General features: G+C 36.8%; 1 protein-coding gene across 1 annotated transcript in view; it reads right to left on the bottom strand.

Annotated features, from left to right (window-relative positions):
- Positions 1-27,829, bottom strand: part of LOC138708953 (RNA-binding protein MEX3B) — a 93,134-nt gene that overhangs the window by 11,785 nt on the left and 53,520 nt on the right. The gene's annotated exons all lie outside the window — the stretch shown is intronic.

Here is a 27,829-nt window from a genome sequence, read left to right as displayed (position 1 = left end):
GGCTTTTTGCGGAAATATTACATTTTGTTTAAACGAATTGTGACACCTTGTTCACGCATTAAAATCCAGATTTTCTCTTTATTTTCTTTAGGAAAAGCTGCCATTTTAAAAAATGCTCTTGACTTTGAAATTCGCAACAAATTGACTTGGGACCACCACTACCACTTGCATCATAACATTGGGAATTGTTAATACTGGCCAATCAGCTTATTCCTTCCTTTTTAGTGAACAGTTGTGGAGTTCACTACAAGCGTGGAGAGCTTAGATTTCTTCCTTGAAAAAAGGTGAAAATGGATCAAAATTCAGAAGTGTGGTCATGAAGTGACATTATTGGAATGTGGAAGAATGGCCTGAAATAATATCTAACTCTATCCCACTGTTCTAAATACATACATCTATTCTGTAGTAATTTTTCCTGCAAAAAAAAATTAATTTTTCAGTAAGTTTTCTTAACAGAAAAACTGTTATTATAATCCACAGTTTGAAAGATAGAGATTGGGTGTGCAGTATAAGAAAACACACAGGCATTTGGTCCTTAAACTTCTAGTAGAACCTCCATTTCCTCAGAGTGTATGTCTACCCAGTTTCTTCGCCCTACTGGTCTGTAATTCAAAGATATTTTTGTTATTAGTGTTGCAGGCATTCTATCAATGTGCTGTGGCCATTCTTCTCCTATTATGGTCTATTTTGTCGATCAATTTGTCGTGCGCCTGTCTCCGTTGACGTCCCTCTGGCGTTTCGTCGAGGTGTGTAGAGAGGGGAAACTGGAGTAACGGGACAAGAAGGCCTAACATTGTTGCATCACACTTCCCATAAGCTTCGACCTCTCGACAAATTTTAAGATTCCTAGTTCATTTCTGATGCCTCCGCTATGTTTTTGATCTAGTGAGGATATTTCCGAATTATCAGAAAATACATTTCTGTTGATTGTTTTTTTCTTAACGTCCATGTGCCAAGAGGCATACCAATGCCTAAGAAGCGATACCTCGTATCTGTAAATTTGCAGCTGAATAAAAAAAACTGTTATAAAAATTAATTTATCTGAAAATAGACCCAACTTTTCTATAATTTTCTGCTTCGCAAATTCTTCTACTCGAGGACAAAATATGAGTAACTCTCCAAATTGTGTGGATGTAATAAAAATGTAGTTAAACTGAATGCCCATTTCTGCAAATACGAAATATCACTTCTTAGCCATCAATTCTGCAGTGCCTGGGAAAAGTGACATAAGTCAGTTTCCACAAACCTTTTTTTGATAATTTATTGACAACTTACACTGGTTTATGTCGATTTGATTTTTTTCTGTATGAATTATTGTAATGGGAAAATACTTAAGTCTCTTTTTCCAAGCGAGCAGATGTTCCGTAAGTTGTCAATAAATTATCAAAAAAGGTTTGTGGAAATTGACTTATGTCACTTTTCCCAGGCACTGCAGAATTAACAGTTTAGAGAATACCATTGTTTGTTTTCGTTTCGATATCCAAGTTTCACAATGTTTCCAGACCATGGGCGAACACAAACATTTCCCTTTAAGGAAAAATTCCTGTTCTAAACGGAAATCGAACCCGGGCCCTCATGAATTGTAGCCAGTTCTAACCACTAGACCATGAGGCTTGTCATTTTGTAAATACAGTTCACTGATCATTGCTTTTCTAAATACAGATTTCTTATGACAATGTTCCTAGACAAAAGCTGAAGATGCACGTAGAAATGTTGGAAAAGCCCAAAGACAGCAAACAAAGCAGGGCGAGCGCTGCTTTCCAGCTAGCACATGTTCTACAACCACGTGCTCGGCAGACGTCAGATCAACTCTGACTGGCCCCTGTGTACCACTGTAATGGCGACTCATTTATACCTGTTCACCAATTAGAATCTGTAGGAACCGCAGCACACAATTTTCGGAAATGATCACATCCGTGTGAATTGCTGTCTCGCCTACGCATCGATGACGTATCGGAAATTCTTGTAACAAAGACAGCGAGGGAGGCTTGTTCTTTCTTTCTCGGGATTGTTTCGCGTCCTTTCCGTCCTTCAGCCACGCTCGGTCGTGCGGCTTCACCTTGGCTCCGGACTTTCAACTCCTTCGCCTGATCTTTGTTGTGGAGCTCCTCGCACTACATACTTCTTTGGCAGTCAAGGCCAGCGCTGGGCCGTGAGCTCGTCTGCCACAATCTCAACGAAACGCATTTTTTTCACGGAGTTGACAAATTTGAGGTCTTGAGGCCAAAATCATAAATAATTAATAATAACTTATTTCATGTCTCGCTGTCTATTGGTCAGTTATAACCCTCAATATAATCTCCCTGTCCAGTTAAGACATCCCAAGATCTCGGTGTCCAACAGATTTTTTTCTTATTCTGTTCCAGTTTCATGAGTTAAGGCCCATTCACAATGAAAATTAAACATAACCGTAACATAAACACAGAAGTTTGCGCCCAGGCTACCAAATGGGATCATTCACAATGATTCACATAAACAATGACATAAACATTGCCGTAAGACGTTAACATGAAAGTTTGCAAAATCCAAACTTTCATGCTTATGCTTACGTTGAAAGAGTAATGGAACGGATAAAAATTCTCTCCTGCGCCGGGATTTAAATCCGGGTTTTCAGCTCTACGTGCTGATGCTTTTATCCACTAAGCCACACCGGATACCACCCCGGCGTCGGACAGAATTGTCTCAGATTAAGCTCCAACTCTTGGGTTCCCTCTAGTGGCCGCCCTCTACACTACGGCATAAATGTCTATGAACATAGGACCGAAGTCCACACATGTGCTGAGGTGCACTCGTTATCAGTGACTAGTTGGCCGGGATCAGACTGAATAAGCGCCGTCTTAAATCACGAAGTGATTTACGCATATCATATATATTATTTTTTTTATTTTTGTTTTAAGTACCGAAGTACATATGATATTTCCATGCAGATATTCTGCGTCATCATACAAAAAAAAAAAATATGCTTACGTGATTTGCAAACAGAACACAATCGTGGAGCGCTGAAGTATATGACAGAATATGAGGAAATGGCGTCGTTGTTATGTTTCCATGGTTACCAAGTATGTTTGCTGTTGTATTTATGTTCCCATCGTGAATGATGGTATGACTTCTTGATTCGTTTACATTCTTAAGTTAACGCTTACGTTATGTTTAATTTTCATTGTGAATGAGCCTTAACACTTAAAATAATAACCACTCACATAACGTTTTCATCTGTTGTGACTGAAATTCAGTTATGTTTGGATGGTTTAGAATGAACATTCCTGGTCAGTGGTAATTAATAGAATTCTGTAAAACCCTTGGGCAGAACACTAAATGAATGCCTTTGGGTCATAATTCTTCAAATTTCTTTGGACTAATGAGATTGTTATTCTATACGATTACACTACACAAATCTACACTACCTGAACTATTACACAACATCTAAAACAGAAATCGATAAATTTGGGCTTATAATGTTTTTCCCCTATGCTCTTGTTTTTTAAACATCAGTAATGAATTATTCCCTTACAATATGTGTCATATTCAATTTTAAGAAGAATTTAAATTGAGTCAAGACATCCGAAATCTCTATTCTAATATTGTCTCTTCCAGATTTTATTTCAGTCTGGATTTACATCCATTCCGTGTTGCTCAATCTGCTGGTCTACATCAAGAGAATTCATTCTTCTGTTTAGTAGAGAGAACTTCTGTCATGTGAGTGTCCTCTGGGTATCTTCTACTTCACACTTCAGACATTCGTTTGCTTCGGTTCCAAACTGCTGCGACTGATTTTTCTTCCGTAGTCCCTTTTTCTCTTGGTGCACAATTTTTGGAGTAAAATTTAAAAAAAATAAATTCGGAATTATTTGTGGGTTCCAGAAGAGAAGGGAAACAAGGAGGAACCTGTGGATTTTTTTTTACCACGAGCTGTCCCCCTAAAAGTACGCGTGTGTGTACAGCCATCCATACTATACACTATTTCCAGGTCAGCAGACTTCTTTAGTTGACGGATTTAAATAAATAACCTCCCTTTGCCTTCGCCGACGGAACTGTATATCCACGCATTTAAATTAGTCGTATAATCCAGAATAGCTCTTGATAACAGTTTTAATTGGTTGCTCTTTTCTAGCTTTCCTTGTTTGCGATGCGTAGCTCCAAAGCACTGGATACTTTCTTATCTGTAACACAGTGATCCAAATGTCTCTCACTATGCTGAACTCCGTCAAAGTCTTGTAATTTCGAACATTTTTAGGTTGTTTCAGTAATGCGTGTGCTTTATCCCTAAGTTCTCAAGTAGGTACAGACATCTCTCCTATACACGTGAGAAGGTGGTTGGGGGGAATGGAGTACACCACCACGCTTTCGTGAGGCGGTGTGATCGACACCAGGCTTCGACAGTCTTTTAACCCAAGAGGCGCCCGGTACTGAATTTGACAGGAGGCTGAGTGACCTCGGGACCTTTCCGGAAGCTGTGGCAACTAGAGAACTTAGATCTACTTTATTAATATCTCTCATGAGCGTTTAATTTGTTGCATGTATCGTCGAGATCACTCCCAGACCCGTGGCAGTACGATTTCGTCCTACTTAATTTTATGGGTAATAGTGAATTGAGACTGGAATGACACTAAAACTTGCCAACATCGTTTTTGAACTCGAAACATCCACTTGTACTAGTCGAGCTTTAAACTCGGGTATTGGGAGTGTAAAGCCGACTGTGTCGTTCGGCTAACGGTTCACCCCAAGGAAATTTAATTTTAACGACTAATATAAATCCCTGACCAGAGAGAGACCTTTCTCTCGCAAACAGTGTCTTCAACCTCATAACTAGGGCTACAATTTTGATGAAATTGCATCTTTTTTCTAGTAAGCCAGAAACATAGCTGCTTTAGTATTTATATGTTATGTGATAAACTGAGTGTTTTAAAACATATTTGTTAGGGCATTTTTTTTTAGAAATTTTTACCTCTTATAACTTATAAGAGCATTTTATGTTTTATTCGGTCTTTTTTTTTCGGATATTTTCATTCAATATTTGCCATAAAATCCCCATTATTAATGTAAAATATTATTCATTTCCTTGGATATTTTCTCTACATTTTTTAAAATTAATATCTATTATTTTGTACATTATTTTAATCGTTTTTCTAAACAAATCTTGTCATTTTAACATAATACACCCCCACGTAATGGATAAGTCCAACCCCCTTCAATATAGACTCCTCTCTGTTAGTTCCGGGTAAGAGTGGCCTTGTGGTGGACTACATGGAACTGCATCAGGTAAAATAATTAATTAAAGTGTATACTACTTAGAAAAATTATGTAAAATTAAATAAACTTGAATGTTGGTACAAGTCTAAATATTAATATTCCTACAAAGCCAATTATGTAAGATCAATTTTTAGAGTATTTTTAAGGGCATTTTTGAAATATTTTTAGTTCATAAATGCATTGTTTTAGGACATTTTTTCATGATTTATAGGTCATCAAAATCCTAGCCCTACTCATAAGTATGTATACGTGAAAAATACATTTAAACAAAGGGAAAAAACAAACAAGTGTAATGATATTGTAAAATCATTCTTCTACAATGGCATCACGGCCCAAAGTCGGGCCTTAGCCTTCTTTATCCCCTTCCATCCTTCTCTATCCAAAGCCATCCTCCTCCATGCTGTAGTGTAAAATCATTAACGGCAAACATGAAAAAAAGGCAGCAAGGGGATTCCAACCGAGATCCTCCACGGAAATTGGTCGCTGTTCACAGACTGTCCCACCTCGGAAATCATCGTGTACTCCGTGTTTACAAGCGTGCGTTTTACATAGAGCACAAGCGGGCAAAATGCGTGTAGCAACACAAAAACTCTGTGATCGCCGTGAAGTCAGGCTACCCCCTCAATTAACCGTAGATAACAGTAATGTATTTGTTTTCCCCGCCTTGTCATTTTGTAGTCGTGCAGACTGCATCAATTGCTCCTTATATTCTGCCCGCCTCTGACAGATTCGAAGCCCGGTCTTTGTAACGAGAAGAAAGAGTTCTATCGCTAAGCCATAAAGGCTTCGTAGGGCTTACGTCGTTTTGTGACATACAGGTAAGTTACATCGCTGCTATGACTTGATTTCATCCTCGGATCTCGATGTTTAATATTTTCCCGTGTGAATCTCGCGTGAACCCGAACGACAGACCAATTCACGCTACAGGAGAGCGACCATTTTGTGTCGAAAGGGTGTACATCCACTCGCTATCCATTATGTTATTGTTATATAGGGTTACCATCCGTCCGGCAAAAGGAGGACGTCCTCTTTTTTAATCATTTTATCCTGTCCGGCAGGCATTAAAAAAAAAAAAATTGAAATGTCCGGCATTTCGCATTTAAACTAGAATTAATATGAACATTGAACGAAGTGCGATATTATGCATAGAATATCTAAACAAATGGTGAAAACCTATGAAAGAATTTAACTGCTTTCAATGGTTGAAACTGGAGCACATAAAAAAACGAAATATGATGACCTATTGACATGCAATGAATTCTTACACTCTAAAAATTTCACTATTCATGATTCTAAGCTATTTTATCAATTTTATTCTGTAATGTACAAAGATATGCCAATCAAGTTAATTTTGATAAAGATTTAAGTTTAGATAAACAATGGTGCAAATTCTTCAATTACAATAGTTCTGCGAGCACTGAAACTTCATCAGAATTCTTAAAAATGTCAGTTCTATTTATTCCAAGTCACAATGGAAGTGCTGAGAGAGTATTTTCCGTAATATCTGCTCAATGGACAAAAGAACGAAATCGCATGCTAACGGAGACAGTCATGGCGAAATATAATTTCAAGTACATGTCCTGTGAGAAGTTCCATAGTTATCTGTTACAAGATATAAGTTTGTCTCTTCAAGCTCTTGTTCACAAAGTGGGCTCCACCGATAAGTAGGATACAGATGTAATACTGATCCAGCAACTAGTGAGAAAACTATGGTGAGCCATTATTTTTATCTTTAATTTTGTTCATACCAATTTTTAAAAAGTCTTCCTTTTTTTTTTTTTCAACAATGTCCTCTTATTTTAGATCTCGTCTTCCTATAGAATTTCTTCTCATGGTAACCCTATTGTTATATCCACTCTCGAATTATTTGTGGAAGAGACTAATCGTCTATACCTGAGTCTACTCTTCGAAATCGCCAACTAAACTTGGGCTTCATTAAAATATCTCGTTTCGCGTTCACTGCCTCCCCTTACAGCATTTCGAACAGTCGAAATTTCCTTTTCAACCCAGCTGACGCAAAAAATGAACTTTCCTACTCATAGGTTACACGGTGGAAAGTACGGCTCTCTTGTTCCTTTGTTAAGGCCAACCAGCTGTCCTTAACCAAAGCACAAAGAACCTTCAAGACGAGTAGAGGAACATGCTGAGTATGTTCTACACTGACTACAGTACTCCTGGCATCTGCTGCGAATCGCAAAATAAACGCAGTTCGCAAGATATGTTCCAGTAGGGGCAGCACTAGAGAAAGTTCCACTCCCGTGTGGACGATAAGATAAGCCAGGCGCTGATGGCAGACACAGTAAAAACAACACATCCCACCAATCAAACAGGCCAATGTGAACTTACACCTCGGCCGTTAAAAGAACGGCTCCGACAGTTCCTGCAAAGGCCGTTCCAAAACCTGGCCAGCCTTAAGGTTTGATTTACGTTACCGTGGTGACACCAACAGTGTTGTCACATTTCTCCGGAAAGCACGTGCTCGGTTCATCTGAGAAGAAACAAGCCCGTGTATTTTAGTTCCCACAACTATCTTACAATATGACTACACCAGTGCGCAGAATGGAAATTTATCGGTTACGGCTTAAAGTAAGCCTACCACTCGCCCCGAATTTCCAGGGACAATTCGGATTTGTAGCTAAGAGTTGCACGTCCCATTCTTCGGGTTGTCTAAATGTCCAGTTTCTTAAAAATTAATTTAAATAATTTCTTAAGTTTATTTTTACGTTACATGAAACCGATAGTGTCAGTTTTATACTTCTATGCCAGTATTATTGTAATAAAAAGTGTGTGCTGTCTTCTGTACAATATTGTATACGAGTACGATACTGACCACAGTCGACTGAAGGCATCGATATAGACCGCGAAGTGTTAGATGTATCGTATCAACTTGGGCAGATGTAATCGCACTTTGATTTTTACTGAGAATGTAAGCTCTGTGAAAGTAGATTCAGTTTAAGTTTTTCGACGAGTTGAGTGTTACGAAGTCTGTAATTACAGATAATACATTTCATAGACATGGAATATGAATTCTGTAAAACTGGAGAAGAATTAATGGCTGCTCGTTTTTAGAAGTGCTGAAAGATCAAAATATCTTTTGTTCAACTCTTGTTTCGTGTATTAATAATAGATTTGTAACATACATTCAATATTCCAGTGTAGTTTAAATACCAAGAGGCCACTTCTTCTTAGGGTACAGTTGTATCAAACTCTCAAACCACAGTTACAGACTGCAATTTCAACTTGCATAAAAATGATTATCACGTAGTTTACATATTTTCTCAATGTAAATTTTATGCGTTTCGTAATGATCAAGTTCATCTTCATAACGCTATGAAAGATTAAAAAGATTAATCTACATGAAATCATTACACAGGAAAAAAAAAACTATGAACATTTTCTTTCTGGATTACATACGTCAGGCATATGACTTCATTTATAAAATGTATAGTTAGTTATACATTTTGATGTGTTTTATTTGGAAAAAAAAATCGGTATTTAAAAGTGGCATAAAGTGTTAAAATGTTACACTTTATATTGTCCACTTAAATACAACAAATCGTCGTTGTTCCTGCAATAACTCCTATGTGATTTATCGATTTTCAGATTTTTGCTCTATTAAATAACTTAAATAGTAATACAGCAAATAAAATCTCCTATATGTAATTATATTTCTTTCTTTCGAAAATTTAAGAATTCACAATCCCCTATGTACGGCTGCCATAGGATGAATAAATGTTTTTCTTCCTACTGAAATATTGTATATTTTGCACATAGGAGATTTGCAGGAACAACGACGAAATGTAGTTATGGCAATTAATAATTTTCTTCTTCTTCTTATTCCCTTTCTCCCCCCCCCCCCCCAGTACCTATAACTTGCCGTTATTCGCTCCGACTATACGAGAGTGGCCCATAGATATCGCCAGAAGAGAAGCACAGACCACATAGCTCGTCACAAACTATGCAGAGTGCACCACAGGCGATGGGTCTACATTAGGCCTACTCTCGTAACTGACGAACTACTGTTGGAAATGTCACGGGGGAACGGGAGTAGCTGAGAAGCCCCTTGTGCTGTCTGGACCGTGGATGGATCGACAGGGATCTGAACCCGGCCCCCCTGGTTTATAAGACCAGCGCGCTAAACTGAGCCATTGCGGCGATACATGGAATACTAAATCCATTACAATAAGATACCCTTCACTAAGTGCGTGAATATACTTCACGGTCTATGAGATACTTGGACGTGGAACATTCACAACGAAAAGTATAAATAATTCTACATTTAATTGATTTGTTTGCAACATCGGATCTGGGGACATACCGAGCTGTTCATTTTGTTATTTTTTTTCCTCATCGTACGCAAGAAATGTTTTAATTAGGTTATTTTACAACGCATTATCAACTGCTATGGTTATCTAGCATCTGAGTCAGATGAAAGCTACACAGCATTTGCTCTTAATGGGTTGGAGGGGAAATCCCCAGAAGAACTTCAACCAGGTTACTTATCCCAAACCAGAATTTGAACTCGAGCCCGCTCGTTTCACGGTCAGACATGCTAACCATTACTCCACAGCAGTGGACCGCAAGGAAAAAAAAATGTTTGAACTCATCTAGGTCACAGCCATTTTACAGTTTTTGATTTTTAAATACACTCCTAACTCTGTTATAATAATGTGCATCATTTCGTGATATATTGACTCGTAGGTAATACTGAACATAAGATATAAAGTCCGTACAAAAGCTTAGACGAAATCGCTGTATACGGTCAAACTGCTTGCCTCGAAACTACTTCTCGATATCAGTGATACTGATAATGTTTTCCGAGCGAATATCCAAATCCATCTTTACAGCATCGCAATACGTTCTCCAGCGAGAAAGTAATATGGCGATCAAAGGAAGGTCAAGGATAAATCTTTTTTGCCGCATCGCAATACTTTCCATAATGGCGAAGTAAAGGCGGACTATAAAGCCGAAAGAGCAGAAATGAAAGAAAGGAATTCAGTAGGAGAAAATAAGATGGAAGAGGCCAGAAAACGATAACAGAAAACCAGGAAAGGAATACAGAAAGAGATGAGAAACTGCTTAGAGGAGCGGGAGAAATAGCATGCCAATAGAGAACAATTGGAGAAGGAAGAAGGCAGAAGGAGATAATGAGGGGTGACTGGGATACAGGAAGGAGAACATTAGGACTAACAATAAGAGCAAGGGGGTCTTGCTTCTGGGACATGTGTAAATTTAGCGACATCCCGAATTTTATAAGACACGTCCAAGTAAAGTTTACTGCAACCCTCATAAAACTGGACTTGCTAATAAATATCTTAAGCGATGGAAACTCGATATCTGTGTAGCGAACTTTATAAGAACAGGAGCGAAATGGACGATGTGATCAATTTATGGGAATACCACCATTCTTTATTCACTTACTGGTAACTAGATCACAGATTTATGGGCGCTTAAAAACTAACTTTTAGGCACTTAAAAATACTATTTTATGCAGCTAGAATGTAATTTCTATTTACAAAAGATACAGTAACTATAAATATTCAATTATCGAGTATTAAGCATTACGGTATAGTAACAAAAACAGTAAAAAAATATATATTGAGGTTAGAAATTTTATTTTTGTTAAGTCTTAAATTATGCATACCGGTACGAAATTTTTAATGAATTCGTCGGCCTCATTGCTCTAAGGATGCTAACACATAAGTGCTCATATTACAATTAAATTAATTAATTTGCCAATTAATTTATAATTAACACATTATTCAAAATATTGCAATACATAACGTTTTTCTCTAATTTTCTGTTGTGAAACTTAGCCTTTTCATAGACAACCATTTTATAACCGAAAAAAATTCTTCCCAATAATACCGAAGTAATGGATGCATATTTAAATCTAGCAATATTTGCCATGCTGATTTCTTTAGGGAGAACTGCATCCTCCCGATTCAACATATTCCTACTGTAAGCTCAAGTACTCAACAAAACCAGACACCTTTCAGGAATTTTTTCATTCCTACAACCAAACTATTACAGGATATTTAAACCGTACCCACCCTATGACATTCAAAACTTTCTCCTTCACTGCTACACGAAAATTTAAAAATATATACGTAAAAAATATAAATAAACAATTTCAGTGGGCGGGGTCCATTTTGTATCCCATACCTACCTAGCTTACAGAGTGTGCATTTCAGGTCACCTTGCTGAGGGTTAAAAATAGGTCTCAATGGGCAAAATAGGCATTTTAGGCACCATGAAACCGCATTCGAATGTTCATTTATTTATTTAATGCAGGGCTGTAGAGTTTATCTTTAGCCGAGTTCATATTTTATATAAAATGTGAAGAACAAGTTTTAGTTTATCCCTACAGAAAAAATAGGCATTTAACCTAAAATCCGATGTCTACTGACAACTTATGGTATGAATGACATTGTCTCAGACTGCCAGATCAGTAGCAATAGAACAGTAGCACTATAAACCCCCAACCAGATAATCAGCGCAAGCGCGAATCGAACCCATGCCTGAGCGCAACTCCGGATCAGCAGGCAAACGCGCAATCGCCTCAGCTATACCGGTGGATAATAATAATAATAATAATAATAATAATAATAATAATAATAATAATAATAATTATTATTATTATTATTGGTAGGCGGATAGGGTTTATCACCTCCTTTAAAATGATGTGTCTGAAGACAGGGTTGCAATTTCAAATTCAAAAATGGGAGCGGGGAAAAAGGGATGGAATAAAAAAATTTAGCCAGTAGTGATTATGAACTTACCCCTCGAAAACAAAATCTTACGTCTTTTTCTTCAAATCGTATCCTCTGCGCATCTAAAATTATTCAAGCTGGGGTCCACACCTGTGGAGTAACGGTCAGCGCGTCTGACCGTGAAACCAAGTGGCCCGGGTTCGAATCCCGGTGGGGGCAGTTACCTGGTTGAGTTTTTTTCCGGGGTTTTCCCCTCAACCCAATACGAGCAAATGCGGGTAACTTTCGGTGCTGGACCCCGGACTCATTTCACCAGCATTATCACCTTCATTTCATTCAGACGCTAACTAACCTATATGTTGATACAGCGTCGTAAAATAACCCAATTAAAAATAAAAAAAATTCAAGCTGGGAAGTTTTGAGTGTTATGTTATTCTCTGCATTGCTAACTTAAATACATTAAGTGAAATGTGAAGCATTAAAACATACAGGGACATCATTTTATTTTTACTTCAATTTTTATTGTACCTGAGTTTTTTTATGTACTTCACTCCCACCCCTTCTATTTGTAGTACTACTAGTACTACATAGTAGCCTTACGGTCACAGTAACAGTACGTTCCAAAAATATGTTTGCGTTTTCCAGTGATGAAAGAGCACAGGTATTGTCGTCCGTTTGCCTACGTCGTATCCCGGTTTCCCCCACCAGCTTTTATTCGCCAGCTAGTGGCTGGGCTGTCTTAGCTCTTTTCTGAGAACATTAATTTCTGTTAGTAATTGGACGTCTACGTAATATTATAAAACTGTTTAAAATAACTTGAATAAGAAGGCCTTGTTAAGTAATTAACTGCCACGTGATTTCCCCCCTTTCTACGACCCTACGACATAACCACTTGGACGGACAGTAGATAGCATGTCTGAGTAATTTTATCTTTTCGGATCGGGCAGAAGTAAAGATTGAATTTACAGTATGTAAGGTACTCTTTTATAGAGTAGGTACAGAATTATTTCAACATAAGTTACTAGTACGAAGAACGAAACTGGTAATTGGGATTAGGTACAATAGTCTCTAGTACGATAATATGCACCTTAGAACTGAAGCCTGTATCGAAATGAACGGCCACCATTTAAAAAAAAATGTGTTTAAATATCCATATTATGATTATTTTTCAATTTAACTTAATTCTCTATAGTGTACGCTAATGTGCTGTAGAGTGATAATACACACTGCATAATGAATACGTCCACATGGATAGCTCAGTTCATGAGTAAAAACACTCATTGTTAATAATGTAGGCCTACTGTATTTTGATTAAACAAAAACCTAATGAAAATTATCGAACTCAAAATCGCGATATTTCCTAGTTTACGTAAATGGATGAACTACTTTTCTTCCCTCCTATACCTAGTAAAGTGATTTGTCTGTATTTTACGTCAGTATTATCGAACTCCAGTCGTGGAAAGGGGTTGCAAACGGCGTCGATCCAGAGGTATAGGCAAGTTAATATTAAAAATGTTAGTAAAAATAAACTGATGTCCCTGTACAACTTATAAACATAAAAGCAGAAGATACTGATCTCCCAAACATGTTACCATGAAGCAGTCAGTAACAAAATTACTCAACGAAAAGCTGTGAAAACAGTGCTCAACAATAATATTATATTACAAGGAAGTGTGCCAGTCTCGGTTTAAACCTACATGGTTTAATTGGGAGAATACGTCAACGACGGGAGCCAAGAAAAAGACAACTTGTATGGTTGAGCAATGCTTCTACCTTATTGTCCACGACTCACTGGAGGCGGAAGGGAGTATAAGGTTCACTCCAACCTCCAACGCGCCGACATGAATCCTGTGAAGTGCAACACTTGTACGGAATTTCTTTTTCCGTTAAATGAAGGTGCGCGTTTTCGGCAGAAAGGTGTTACATACAGCACAACGACTTACATGTGCAAACATAATGCAGAAAATAATATTCGAGTCTGTGTATGAAGAATATACAGCAGTAATACAACCAGAGCATCACCATAGTGTGATTGACGCTATGGCTTAGGTATTTTGTCTGGCAATATGAAATTCATTGATTTGACTAAACAACTGATTCACGAGACCTAATCTAAGAATGTATTTTGACCACATGAAATTATTAGTACAGACTCCGTATTTTACTTTATTTTTTCTATTATGGTATTATTTTCATATTGCTTAGTGTCAATTTTGTTATGCTATTATTATCAGTACGTAGGATCGTGATTTTACTTCATATAGTGATATCTGGTAACAGTTGGCAGCACTGACAAGACGGCAATATTTGCTGTCTAGGAACTGTTCTTACGTGACTCTCACTATAACTAGAACAAGTGCGAGGGAAAAGAATTTAGCGTAAATAAGTAGGGCGATAAAAACTTTTTCACCACCATCAATTATTTCTAAGACTGTACGTTCTTTTAAGATGTTCCGATGATATATTCACTATCATTAAAAGTATTTTCAGTTTGATTGGGAAGCAGAAACAGAAAAAAGGACGAAATAACAAAAACATTTCTTCGAAATAGGTTATGTTAAAAACTTGTATTTATGTCAAAATCTAAATTCTTAATTTTACAGCAGCATCACTTTCCCTGTACTTCCCATACAGCAAGTAACAACTAATGCTACCACCAAGAAGGAAATTAAAAAAAAAAAGCTTAAAAAACAAGGAAATAGATAACATATGAACTTCGAAGCCGCAATATCACAGAAAACGTGCAATATACACAATAAGTGAGGTAATGAAAGGGAAATGAGAGATCGACCGCTAATGGAAGCATAATACCACAGAAACGCTATATTCAAATAAAAAATGCAACACACTGCGTTAATATGCAATAATTTGCGAAGAAATGCGTAATGATGACAATATTCATCGTTCAAGGATTGATTAGAGTCAGCCTGTCCAGTCCAATCTTGCGAGAATTTAAGATATCAATATGGACAGTCATAAATAACGTCCTGGCCATGTGGTCACCATGGTGAGGGAACACTCATAAATAATTCAAGTGCCAAGGAACACACAAGTAATAAGTATTACAGGAAGAAAAGAAACAATTCTCAACTGGCAATCAAATCCAGATATTTGTTGCAGAATACATATACTGCTCCAATCATCTTAACCCTTTCTTACCTACAGATACCATATGGCAATAATTAACTTTATAGCATTTATATACTTGTCGTATGAAGGTAAATTTTGCTGGATAACTTCTATTTCAATACATTTTCATCAATATAGTTTTTTTTTTCAAATGTTGCCACTCCCGTAACTTGGTCACTGAATTGGTCCTAATACAGCTATTTGTTTCAACATGGATTGCTTGTAAATTTAATTTGGGTTAGAAAGGGTTAAAAGTAATGTTCACTCATGTAATCAATGTAGTAAATCATAATGACGGCTATTAAATTTGATTAGTGTTATTCAAGGCAACTTTTTAATTTGTGTTTTTATGAACAATATTTTCATTTTCATAAGGAATTATCACAACCCAGGTAATAAAAGTTCATAAAATTTCAATTGCTCCAAACATTTCATTTGCTTCGTGTACAGTCCTGTCCCAAGCATGAGACTTTGCAACTTCTCGGAACATCAGTTTCAAAATCTGCTTGATATGTGGTGCCATTAGCTTCCGAACCACAAATTATGGTAACGTCATCCGCAAAAAAGACGGTATAGCCTTATCTATGAATGTGATGCATGTTTTGTGAATCTGATCCCATATGTAAATAATTTTATCCGAATAAAGAATCATGTCTGACCCCATGATTTGTTAAATTGCACTGGTCGACAGCCACTTTGCATCTGGTGTGTGATACATCAATTCTTATCCATCTTTGGTTGTTGACTCCAAATACGACCTTCAAAATTGCTGTATCACGTAAGGTTTTCGGGATATTTTAGATTTTATATACTGATTGTATTATTTTATTTCTATTTCTATTATTGTAATTACATTCTGTAGTCTGATGTATTATTCTGCATTATATGTTCTATATAATAATAATAATAATAATAATAATAATAATAATAATAATAATAATAATTATTATTATTATTATTATTTACAATTTTTATATATTTTTTGTGTTCTCATTTTTCTTTTCAGGGAAACTGTCGGCCTATAATAAATTAGTGGCTATGCTGGTTAAACTCTGTATTTGGATGTAATAATATAGGCTACAGTGAAACAAGTTTTGAAAAGAAAATGTTTCCATAGCGACTGGTCTACTGGATAACTATAACAATATGGGATTTAAAATGTCCCTGAAAATTCATTTTTTTACATTTGCACTGTGACTTCCCCCCCCCCCAAACTGTAGTGCCTGTAGCGACGAACAGGGTGAAAGATTTAACTAAGACATCCTTACCATGGAGCGCCGTTACCAAGGTCACTGGAACCCGTCAATGATGAGTAATTATTGCTGGTTTCTGTTTACGGAGACCGATGAGACAGCGTAAAAAGGAAACCATTGCCATCCCATTTTACTGAAGGAAATTGTCATTAAACAAATAATAAGATCTTCACATAGTGTGAATTATTTTAGTGCTTTTATTGATTTATATGAATGTTTTGTTGCCAAGAAAACTTTCGTGTGTTCCGAGTATTATGTTTATATTTAAAATGGCGTTTGTTAATATTGTATTATTATCTTTGTGTTAGTACTGCGTATATAGAAAATGTAACGTGATAAAAAGAGACTGATTTTTCCACTAAATTCAGCACCCCAATACACCCATTTACAAACCAGAAACAGGGAAAAGTTTCAATTTGATTAGTGTTATTTTTAATGTTATTTAATGACGATATATCAACTGCGCGGGTACCTATCGTTGAAAGAATTTCAGAGAGCTGCTAAATGAATCTCAAAGGGGTTTTCATCGAACCACCCAAAAATCCAAGTAACCAGACGAAGTGGAATTTGAACCCAAGCCCGAGTGCAGCCTCGAAGAACGAATCTCGCTTGCTATCCCTACACAATGTTCAGAGTCAACTGGGTAAATAACAAGCGGATAACCTAGAAAATGAAAGAGCATACTTGAATACAAGATGTGAAAAACTCGTCCTACACAAATGCCTCCGTTATGTAGGATATTTAAATTTTCTAACGCCATTTTCCGCGATATAACTTGAGTTTTCCAGCGACACCAACGATTTCGATTATTTGGTCCAGGGCAAACATTCGTTTTCCATTCATTCACTCTTCTCGTCTTTCAGATCGTCACCACTGCTACTCCGACGACAACGAAATCTAGCGAGAGATTTTGGAAATCGAGTGACTACAGCTGAAGGAGAGAGAGAGAGAGCAAATGATTGTACTATTCTGTGCAAAAAAGTAAGACTACACTCTTATCTTACACTCACGAAAGCAGTAACCACTAATCAGAGCACTGTTGGAGCACAACTATAATGCAGGTTCACACGTGTGGATTTTCTGTAGTATGAAAACGCGATTTTCAGTCCCCTCCCCCCAAAAAAAGGCATTAATAGAGTTTCATTGCTCAGTTAAACAAGTCCACCTATAATTACTCCGAAGCTAATATGCAAGGATCTTTTTGTTGCTTCATGCTAAGCTAGAAATAATGCAGAACTTAAAAGTTACATTCGACTTTGAGCAAGTTGGTCATTCTGTGTTACTCTCCCAAATAGCATTTCTGTATTGGTAAAAATTTTATTTCACGGGGATCATTTACAGATAAACTTGAAGTAAAGATACCGACAATTAACAAAATTCATTCAGCTACTGCCAGGAAGTCAAAAGAAGGATAACAACGGCAAAGGAAGCTTTTAATAGAAAAGAGAACATCATATGCGGACCTCTGGAAAAAGAACTAAGGAAGAGAGTAGTGAAGTGATTTGTGTGGAGTGTGGCTTGTATGGGGCAGAAACATGGACATTACGACAAAGTGAAGAGAAACGAGTACAAGCATTTGAAATGGGGGTATGGAAAAGGATGGAGAGTGTGAACTGGACAGACAGAATAAGAAATGAAGCTGTGTTGGAAAAGTGTGTGAAGAAAGAATGATGCTGAAACTGATCAGAAACAGAAAAAAGAATTGGTTGGATCACTGGCTGAGAAGAGTCCAGGGCAGAAGAAGACATTAGATGAGACAACATTAAGATATATGTATTATATGCAGAGACTAACAGGAAGGCAGAAAATAGGAAAGATTGAAGAATGCTGAGTTTACACTGCCACTTGGCAGAACACTATGCTATGTATGTATGTATGTAGTATGCAGGAGATATACATAACAGCAGTCACATGTTTAATGGTCGCCTCTGAACGTCGTGATCCGAATTAAACAAGAGCGCAATGGAAGTCTTACGAGGTAATACAAATCCTTTAACATGTCTGCCTTCAGTTGAAGTGGACGTTAGATGTCTGATTTCTGGCAAAATTACCGGCAAGCCATTCCTCGTCAAACAACGTTCCGTGAGATACAGACCTCTTAACGAAAAGAGGAGAGTAATACAGAAAAGGCGAAACGAAATTAGATTTTCAATAGCAGCAGCTAAAAATTATTTAGATTTATTTTTCGGTGATACATTTTTTTCAGTCATTGCGAGGTCAAATTTACTGTACATCAGTTAACTAAGAAATAACTTAATATTGCATATAATAATAATAATAATAATAATAATAATAATAATAATAATAATAATAATAATTGCACAAAAATGTTTTGATAAACTGCAGGTCAATAGCACATCTTTTTTTTTTATTGTCAAGTTACACAGCGAACGAACCTAACCATTATTTTAAACAAATGACAACGAAACGACAGGTATGATCGCCTTTCTTAGCGCAACAGAAAAAGGTGAACAAACTTTGTTCAGAAATATGTGCTACTAGGGGACAAGACTCGGAATGTTTTTTTGTGCTGCCAGATTTCTAAATTTATACATCTCTCTTTGACACAGTTGCTTACTAAAATAGAATGAAATCGTGCTTCTACTGGAAGTTCTGAACATTTATTTCGTCTGTTTAGGGGAAAATGCGGGATCCTCGCTCTGTCACAAGCAGGTCAGTGCTGTGCGTTCACGTCCATGTTGACAAAAATGTTCAAGTGCCACTTCACTCTGGATCCCGTCCAATTTGGACGAATTTGGAACATGTCTCGGCATCCACTGTTGTGGGTATTCATTAGCCAATTTCCTAGTGCTGAGTCAAGAGTCGTTTTGAGGAAGCTGCGGGGAATGAACGACCCATAGTGATCCACTCTCTTCCTCTCACCATCTCTCTCTCTCTATTCCTCCGTCCACTCTTTCACCTCTGCCTTCTTATATATTCATCCGTCCGCTAATGCATCGTTGTCCATCCATCTTGTTTTGTCCCATCTTTCCTTTCATCCTGCCTGAAAAGCTCCTGAACCCTTAGATTTATAAATTATAATGTAATATTTCAGAAATCTAATTTGAAGCGGCTTCAACGTTTCAGAGCTATTTCACAGATTCCACCATCATAATATATTCTGGGGAAATTCCACAGATAGTAACAGTATATTTCTATTACAAAAAAGAGTAATTACAATAATAGTAGGTGCCAAATCTAGGGAATCTTGTAGGACTATTTTAAAAAAACTACAAATAATGCCCATGGCTTGTCAGTATATCTTTTCATTAATAGTCTTTCCCGTATGTAATCGTGAAAACTTTGTAACTAATTCAACAGTTCATAGCATAAATACGCGTCAAAAAATGACTTTCATACTCCATCGGCAAGTCTATCATGCTATCAAAAAGGAGTGCGTTATATGGCAGTAAAATTTTTAATAGCCTCCCTATCGATATAAAAAATGAAACTCAAAACATGATTATTTAGGGCCAAATTAAAGAAGTACCTAATTTCTCACGCCTTCTATTCTGTAAGTGAATTCATGACATTCAATAACACTTCATGAAATTGATACTAAAACTATGTGTTGTACTAGTAGACTATATTGTAAATCTCGTCTGTATATATAAACTGATCAGACTGCGACTATAAATTAAGACTTTATAATAGTATTAAGTTTTTTTACTTGTTCCATATTCTAGCTGTAAAGCAATGTATGAATACCATGGAATGTTAATAAATAAAATAAAATACAATCAGGATCATGTCACAAGATCTGAAAGGTTGCACGACCCTGGAAGTTTTTTCTTATAATTAAAAAATATATATTAACTTATTTTTCTTCAACATGAAATTAACAAATCAATTAGCTAATATTTGTAATATAAAAACTTCAAATATACTGTAAAGAAATAAAGTGAACCTGCATATAAGATGGGTCCAAAGTCGCTTTCCCCAATATCTGTATATGTGTACAAGTATGAAACACAAGAACGAATATAGAGTCTAATATAGGGTCAAAAGTCGCTTTCCCCAATAATCTGTATATGTGTACAAGTATGAAACACAAAAATGAGTATTGGGGAAAGCGACTTTTGACCCACCTTGTATTTAGAAAAGGAGTACAGTACCGGACACATTTCTAATGCTCACAATAATCGGATTCATATCTGTCTAATGTTTCCGGAACACTAGCACAAGTTTCGTAGTCCACATTTTACAAAACGAACATTGGATCCAGTCTTTCATTACGTGTTTCTCCACACAAAACGCAGGCAGTTTCAATATCTTCAGAGTTTCTTTCTGCTTCTTTAAGTTTTTATTTGGCATTCGGATTCCATCTTTCTTTCGTTGGTTTAGGACTAGTACTGGCTGAGAAGAAACTGCCTACTAAAGGATACACTGGAAGGAATGGTGAACGAGAGAAGAGTTCGGGGCAGAAGATTATATCAAATAAGACAACATTAAGATATGTGGATCACATGTGAAGACAAAGAGGAGTGCGGAAAATAGAAAATATTAGAGAACGTTGGGTTTGCAATGACAGATCTGTCCTTATTCAGAACAATATGTATGTATGTATGTATGTATGTATGTATGTATGTATGTACGTATGTATGTATGATGTTAAAAAAAAGTCATACGAATGCCACATTGTCCCAGAAACTACAGAGTTTTAAAAATGTGATTTTTTACAGGACGTTTATTCATTCCCCTTAAATATACTGATCAATATTTTAATAATGGTTCGAAAGAAATACATATATTTTTTTTTATCAGACGGTCTACTTTGCAATACATTTTCAGATATTTTATTTAAGAAAATTTAGTAAAAGTTTATCCACAATGTCACAGTGTTAGGTTTTGAGAAAATAGGTCGTATCTGTCGAAAAAAAAAATCACTTCTGAGTAAATCGCGTTTTAAGTAAACCTTTACTTTATCGAAATGCACAGATATTTCTTACAAATTATTTTACAGTCCTGAATATTCAGAACATTTTAATAAAACAAATATCAACTTAAGCAGAGTGATTCATATTTTTAAATAATAAAAATGCGCTAATAGTTTTTTTATGTATCAAATACCGGTATAATAAATAAATATTCGATTATTTTAATAAAACAAACGATTGAATTAAGCAGAAACATCCACATATTCATATACTGTATTTAAAAAAATAGAACAATTTCAGTATTTGCCAAGACCTTTAAATTTCCCCTTAACCCTGGACTGCTCACCCTATTTTGGACTCATTACATATTAAAAATTGACTTACAACAATACAATGGTGTTCACTATTCTTATGCAGATGACACAGTTTTACTTTTTGGTGGAAAAACCTGGTGTGATGCATATAATAATTCAAATAATGGACTTAAATTAATAAAAAAAATGGTTTGACATAAATTATCTTTCTATCAACGAAAATAAAACCATAATTATTCCATTCTCATTATCTGAAAAATGTAACAAACCTCCTGCATATACATTAAGTATTACATTACATAATTCTGATTGTTGTCTTATACAGTGTAAATGTCCGATTATTAAAGAGTCCTCTGAAGTTAAGTATTTAGGCATAATTTTCGATAATCATTTAAAATGGAACCAACACATTAATTACCTTTGTAATAAATTACGTAAAATAGTATATTATTTTATTTTATTAAGGAATTACTTGCCAATAAGTTTATTACGTACAATATATTTAACTTTATTTCAATCGATAATTATGTATGGAATTATAGGATGGGGTAGCTCATTTAAATCCAATTTTAATCCACTTTATTTATTACAGAAGAAAATAATTAAAATATGTCTTCATAAACCTATTGATTTTCAATCTCAAAATTTGTTTCTAGACTTTAATGTACTTAACGTAAGACAAATTTATTATATTGTATTAATAAAATTCATACATAAAAATGGAAATAATTTTGAATTGTATTCTCATAGTTATGAAACAAAAGGTATGAATTCTTTAAGATTGTTTGAACCAAAATGCAACACTGTTACAGTATTTAATCATAGTAGTAATTTAGGCCCAAGAATATATAACAAATTTATATTTAAATATCCTAATCTTGTCAATTCTAATAGTTCTAGTATTAAATTTAAAAAGTTATGTATGGATTTCATAAAAATTGAAAAATTTTAAATTTAAATTCATATACTATAATTGCAGTAGGCATAAGACAAATTGTATTGTATAATTATTAATTTCAATTCAGGAATCCGCCCCTGAGCACGAGTTCTACTCTTTCAGGGGCGAGCTAAAGTTTTTCTGTATATATTATATTTTATGTTACAATTATTAGCAAAATAATAAATAAATAAATTACTGCCCACCTGGGGTATGTTGTCACGACTTTTCTCTCTTCCCTCCCTCCACTACAAGTAATTGAAAGTTTTTGTTGTCGTTGGATAGTCCAAGCTTATTAGATTATTATTAGACTAAATTACAGAAGAAAATAGAGTCCTCTGGAGTGACGCGTCACCCCGGGAAGCATTGCAGGGTTAAATTCTGTTCTAAAACTGTTTCAAATGTATTGTTCTCGAATAAATCAGCTAACGGGTAAGAAACGTTCACATAAAGATGGATTTGCGGTCGGCCGGAAGAGGTTGAGAAGGGAGTACTGAAGCTGTGTACATACAGAACTGAACGTGAACTCTGCCTCGGATATGCTGCAGAACCACACGGGACTCGTTTGGTTAAGGATTGAGGGGCAAATGGATATGGCCCAGTAAGCTGGAATAGCCCGATGTAATGGTCACCGACGAGTAGATTCTCTCTCCTCGTCTGACGACGGAATTAGACCTTTCAAAACAAAGAAAGCACAGCTCCAAGTTCGGCACACCTGATACCACAGTGGGATGCTCGACACCTGAACGACGCTACGGGCCATAGACTGGACTGTTTTCCAGTCAAAACGTACAAAACTAATTATTTCTTTCACGTTACAAGTTCCAATAAAGCGAATGTTATGATGCCCAAAAAGACAAAATTCCATTTTTTATTTGTAACCCTCGTGTCACTTGTGAGATTCAAACCTGTCTTTGGCCAGTTGACTAAACAACACACAAAAGGGCAACTGCCTGTTGTATTTTCACATAAATTCTGTACTTATTTACTATACTTTATTTTTCACTTATCCACGTATGATGAGAGATTATCTTCGTAACGCTGATCTTGTCACGTCATTTAGTAGCTCGGATTTTGAATTTTGTTATTCGCCATAAAGTCAAAAGGAGGGTAGCAATGGCAAAGGAAGTCTTTAAAAGAAAAAGAAGAATTTTCTGCGGACCTTAGGAAAAAGAATTACGGAAGAGACTAGTGAACTGCTTCATGTGGAGTGTGGCATTGTATTTATTTATTTTATTGGGTTATTTTACGACGCTGTATCAACATCTATGGGCAGGGCATGTAGCACGTATGGACGAATCCAGAAATGCATATAGAGTGTTAGTTGGGAGACCGGAGGGAAAAAGACCTTTAGGGAGGCCGAGACGTAGATGGGAGGATAATATTAAAATGGATTTGAGGGAGGTGGGATATGATGATAGAGACTGGATTAATCTTGCACAGGATAGGGACCGATGGCGGGCTTATGTGAGGGCGGCAATGAACCTTCGGGTTCCTTAAAAGCCATTTGTAAGTAAGTATCAACATCTAGGTTATTTAGCGTCTGAATGATATGAAGGTGATAATGCCGGTGAAATGAGTCCGGGGTCCAACACTGAAAGTTACCCAGCATTTGCTCGTATTGGGTTCAGGGAAAACCCCGGAAAAAACCTCAACCAGGTAACTTGTCCGACCGGGATTCGAACCCGGGCCACCTGGTTTCGCGGCCAGACGCGCTGACCGTTACTCCACAGGTGTGGACGGCATTGTATCGAGCAGAAACATGTACATTACGATGAAATGAAGAGAAGCGACTACAAGCATTTGAAATATGGATATGGAGAAGGATGGAGAGTGTGAAATGGACAGACAGAATAAGAAATAAAGCTGTTGGTAAGAGTGGGTGAAGAAAGGATGCACTGGAAGGAAGAGTAAACGGGAGAAGAGTTCGGAGCAGAAGAAGATACCAGATTATCAGACGACATTAAGATATACGAATCATATGTGAAAACTCAGAGGAAGACAGAAAATAGGAAAGATTGGAGAAAGCTGCGTTTGCAGTGAAAGACTTGCCATTTTACGGAACACTACGTATGTGTGTATGTATATATATATACACAGTATTATGTAAGTCTGTTGTATTTGCCAAAGTACTGGAATACAAGTTAATACAATTTATTCCTATTCTGATGCATCGAAATCCTACAGATGAGGCACCAGAATCAATTTTCATTCCATTTAACACGACGTCTACAGAAATTACTCCCCAGTATACTGACTAGTAGTGAACATATGGATAGTAATCGTAATGGGCAATAACTATGCATTACATATACAGCAGCAATGAGGCCAAGAATGCTGCTTCTGTAGCACTGTGTAGTCTTTCCACTTACATACCTGAAAATCACTTCATACCTGAAATTTTCGTCTCTTTCTTTACAGAGTCCACTTTCAGATTCAGGTAGAAAACCTCTGCACCCAATGAAAACAAAAACAGAGATGGGTCCTTTTACTAGAAACGTACATTTCTCTGGAAAGGAACACGAAAGCTTATACTTTTAGGAATTCGTTAATTGCATAGGACATCAGGATTAGATTTATGTCCTTGTATAAATTACGATTGGGACTAAAATCGAACTCGATGATTGTGCTCTGAAGAGCTTGCTCATTAAAGCAAGATACCTGCGAATATTCCCCAAAACACTTCACGAGTGAATTAGCTTGTTATAGAAGTAAAGTTTTATACTAAGCTTTTCACATGCGTTTTATTTTATGACTGCATATTTAAAGCTTACAAGTGAAACTTATGTTGCCCCACTAAACGCTTAGTGACACCCATTATCTTGCTGATTAAAAAGGATCACACACTCAAATAGTATGACAAGGATGCCCATCATCACATACCCTGTTCAACATCTACTTGGAGGATTCAGTGAAGAACATGGGAAGGATGATCGAAGGAGGAAGAAGAATAAAGTGCGTAAAATTTGCTGATGATATGGCGTTGTTAGCAGAATAGGAGATGATACTAAGGCATATGCTACTGGAGCTACACGACACCTGTGACCAGTATGGGACGAAGATAAATGCAAACAAGACAAAGACCATGGATGTCAGAAGAAAAATAAAGGAGGTAAAAGTGCGAATATTGAATGAGGCAGTAGAGCTAGTGGACAGCTTCAAATACTTGGGCTGCCAGGAAGTGAAGATGAAGATAGCAATGGAAAAGGAAACGTTTAACAGAAAAAAAACATCTTCTGCGGACCTCTGTAAAAAGAACTAAGGAAGAGAAGCGAATAGCAGCATTTGAAATGTGGATATGGAAAAGAATGAAGCCTGTGAAATGGACAGACAGAATAAGAAATTAAGCTGTGTTGGAAAGAGTGGGCAAAGAAAGAATGATACTAAAACTGATCAGGAAAAGAAAAAGGAATTAGCTGGGTCACTGGTCGAGAAGAAACTGCATACTGCAGGATGTACTGGAAGAAATTGTAAACGAGTTCGGGGCAGGAGAAATCATAATTTTTTTAGTTGGTTATTTAACTATGCTGTATCCACGAGGTTATTTAAGGAAGATGTATCAACTACGAGGTTATTTAATGTCGATAAGATTGGTGATAGCGAAATGGTATTTTGGCGAGCTGTGGCAGAGGATTCGCCATAGATTACCTGGCATTCACCTTACGGTTGGGGAAAACCTCGGAAAAAACCAACCAGGTACTCAGCCCAAGCGGGGATCGAACCCGCACCCGAACGTAACTTCAGACCGGCAGACAAGCGCCTTAACCGACTGACCCACGCCAGTCCCGATATCAGACATTAAGATAATAGGCCTATATGGATCATATGAGGAGACGAAGTGGAAGGCAGAAAATTGGAAAGACTGGAGATTGCTGGGACTGCAGTGAAAGACCTGCCCTTGGGCAGAACACTATATATATATATATATATATATATATATATATATTTTGGCGGCCGGGTAGCTCAGTTGGTAGAGCAACTGGCTACGGACTGGAAAGTCCGGGGTTCGATCCCAGATGGCGACAGGATTTTTTCTCGTTGCCAAACTTTCAGAGGTTCACTCAGCCTCCTATAAAATTGAGTACCGGGTCTTCCCCGGGGGTAAAAGGCGGCCAGAGCGTGGTGCCGACCACACCACCTCATTCTAGTGCCGAGGTCATGGAAAGCATGCGGCTCTACCTCCATGCCCCCCCAAGTGCCTTCATGGCATGTTACGGGGATACCTTTACCCTTTTTATGTATGTATTTTATTTTATTGGGTTATTTTACGACGCTATATCAACATCTAGGTTATTTAGCGTCTGAATGAAATGAAGGTGATAATGCCGGTGAAATGAGTGATCCAGCACCGAAAGTTACCCAGCATTTGCTCGTATTGGGTTGAGGGAAAACCCCGGAAAAACCTCAACCAGGTAACTTGCCCCGACCGGGATTCGAACCCGGGCCACCTGGTTTCGCGGCCAGACGCGCTGACCGTTACTCCACAGGTGTGGACATATGTATGTATTTATGTATGTATGTATGTACGTACGTATTTACTGGTATTTATGGAGTATATTTACGTCAACTGATTTAAACGTTGATCACCATTAGTACTAAACGTGATAAATAGGGCTCGGAATTTGAGGATCAAAAAGTTAAAAATGACAGTGAGTATATAATTAGTTGTGTGTTAGAATATGTAAGGTAAGCGTCTGGTTTACACTTCTTTGGAATTCAAAGAGTCTTTGCTCAACACATGGTATTTCAAATGAAAAGAATTGTTTTTTTTTTTTTTAACCGAGCCACAGATTTTGTTACCTGTGGGAAGGGTACTGTAATCTTCCTTTTGTTTACGTTTATTGTCGAAAAATTGTGAATAGATTTCGGAGTCAATGTTCACCAGGCGTAACAAATTACCTAGTGATAACGAGGATTCTACCTGAGATAGGGGGAATGTTTGCTTAGCTTGAACTATACTACGTTGCAATATTAACTTTTAGGTCCTCTAGTCCGAGCCCTAGTGATAAAGAATGAGGTTTACCGCATCTATACACACAGAATAAAACAGTTTTATTTCTAAACACAGAGTGCAACTTCAAAATCTTACCTAACATGGGATATGACCAAGAACACAATATTTAGAAACAATGCATTGCGGTCTAGTTGACTGGTAACTGCACGACTTAAATTATTCAACGCACCAGAAAAAGCACCAAAATTCTTATTTTCAGTTGTTTGAGACGTACACTGACGTCATTTGTAACTAATGAATAATAATAGCATGAAATATGACTACGAACAGGCTGTTGTAGAAATTACGAATCTTTGGCTGGAATCAAACCCACGTCCTGTGCTCTGAAGAACTTGGTTAATT

Source organism: Periplaneta americana, chromosome 11, assembly GCF_040183065.1.
Source record: "Periplaneta americana isolate PAMFEO1 chromosome 11, P.americana_PAMFEO1_priV1, whole genome shotgun sequence".
Classification (NCBI taxonomy): domain Eukaryota; kingdom Metazoa; phylum Arthropoda; class Insecta; order Blattodea; family Blattidae; genus Periplaneta; species Periplaneta americana.
Note: the sequence above shows the minus strand (reverse complement) of the source record. Positions and strands in the feature narration are given on the sequence as shown.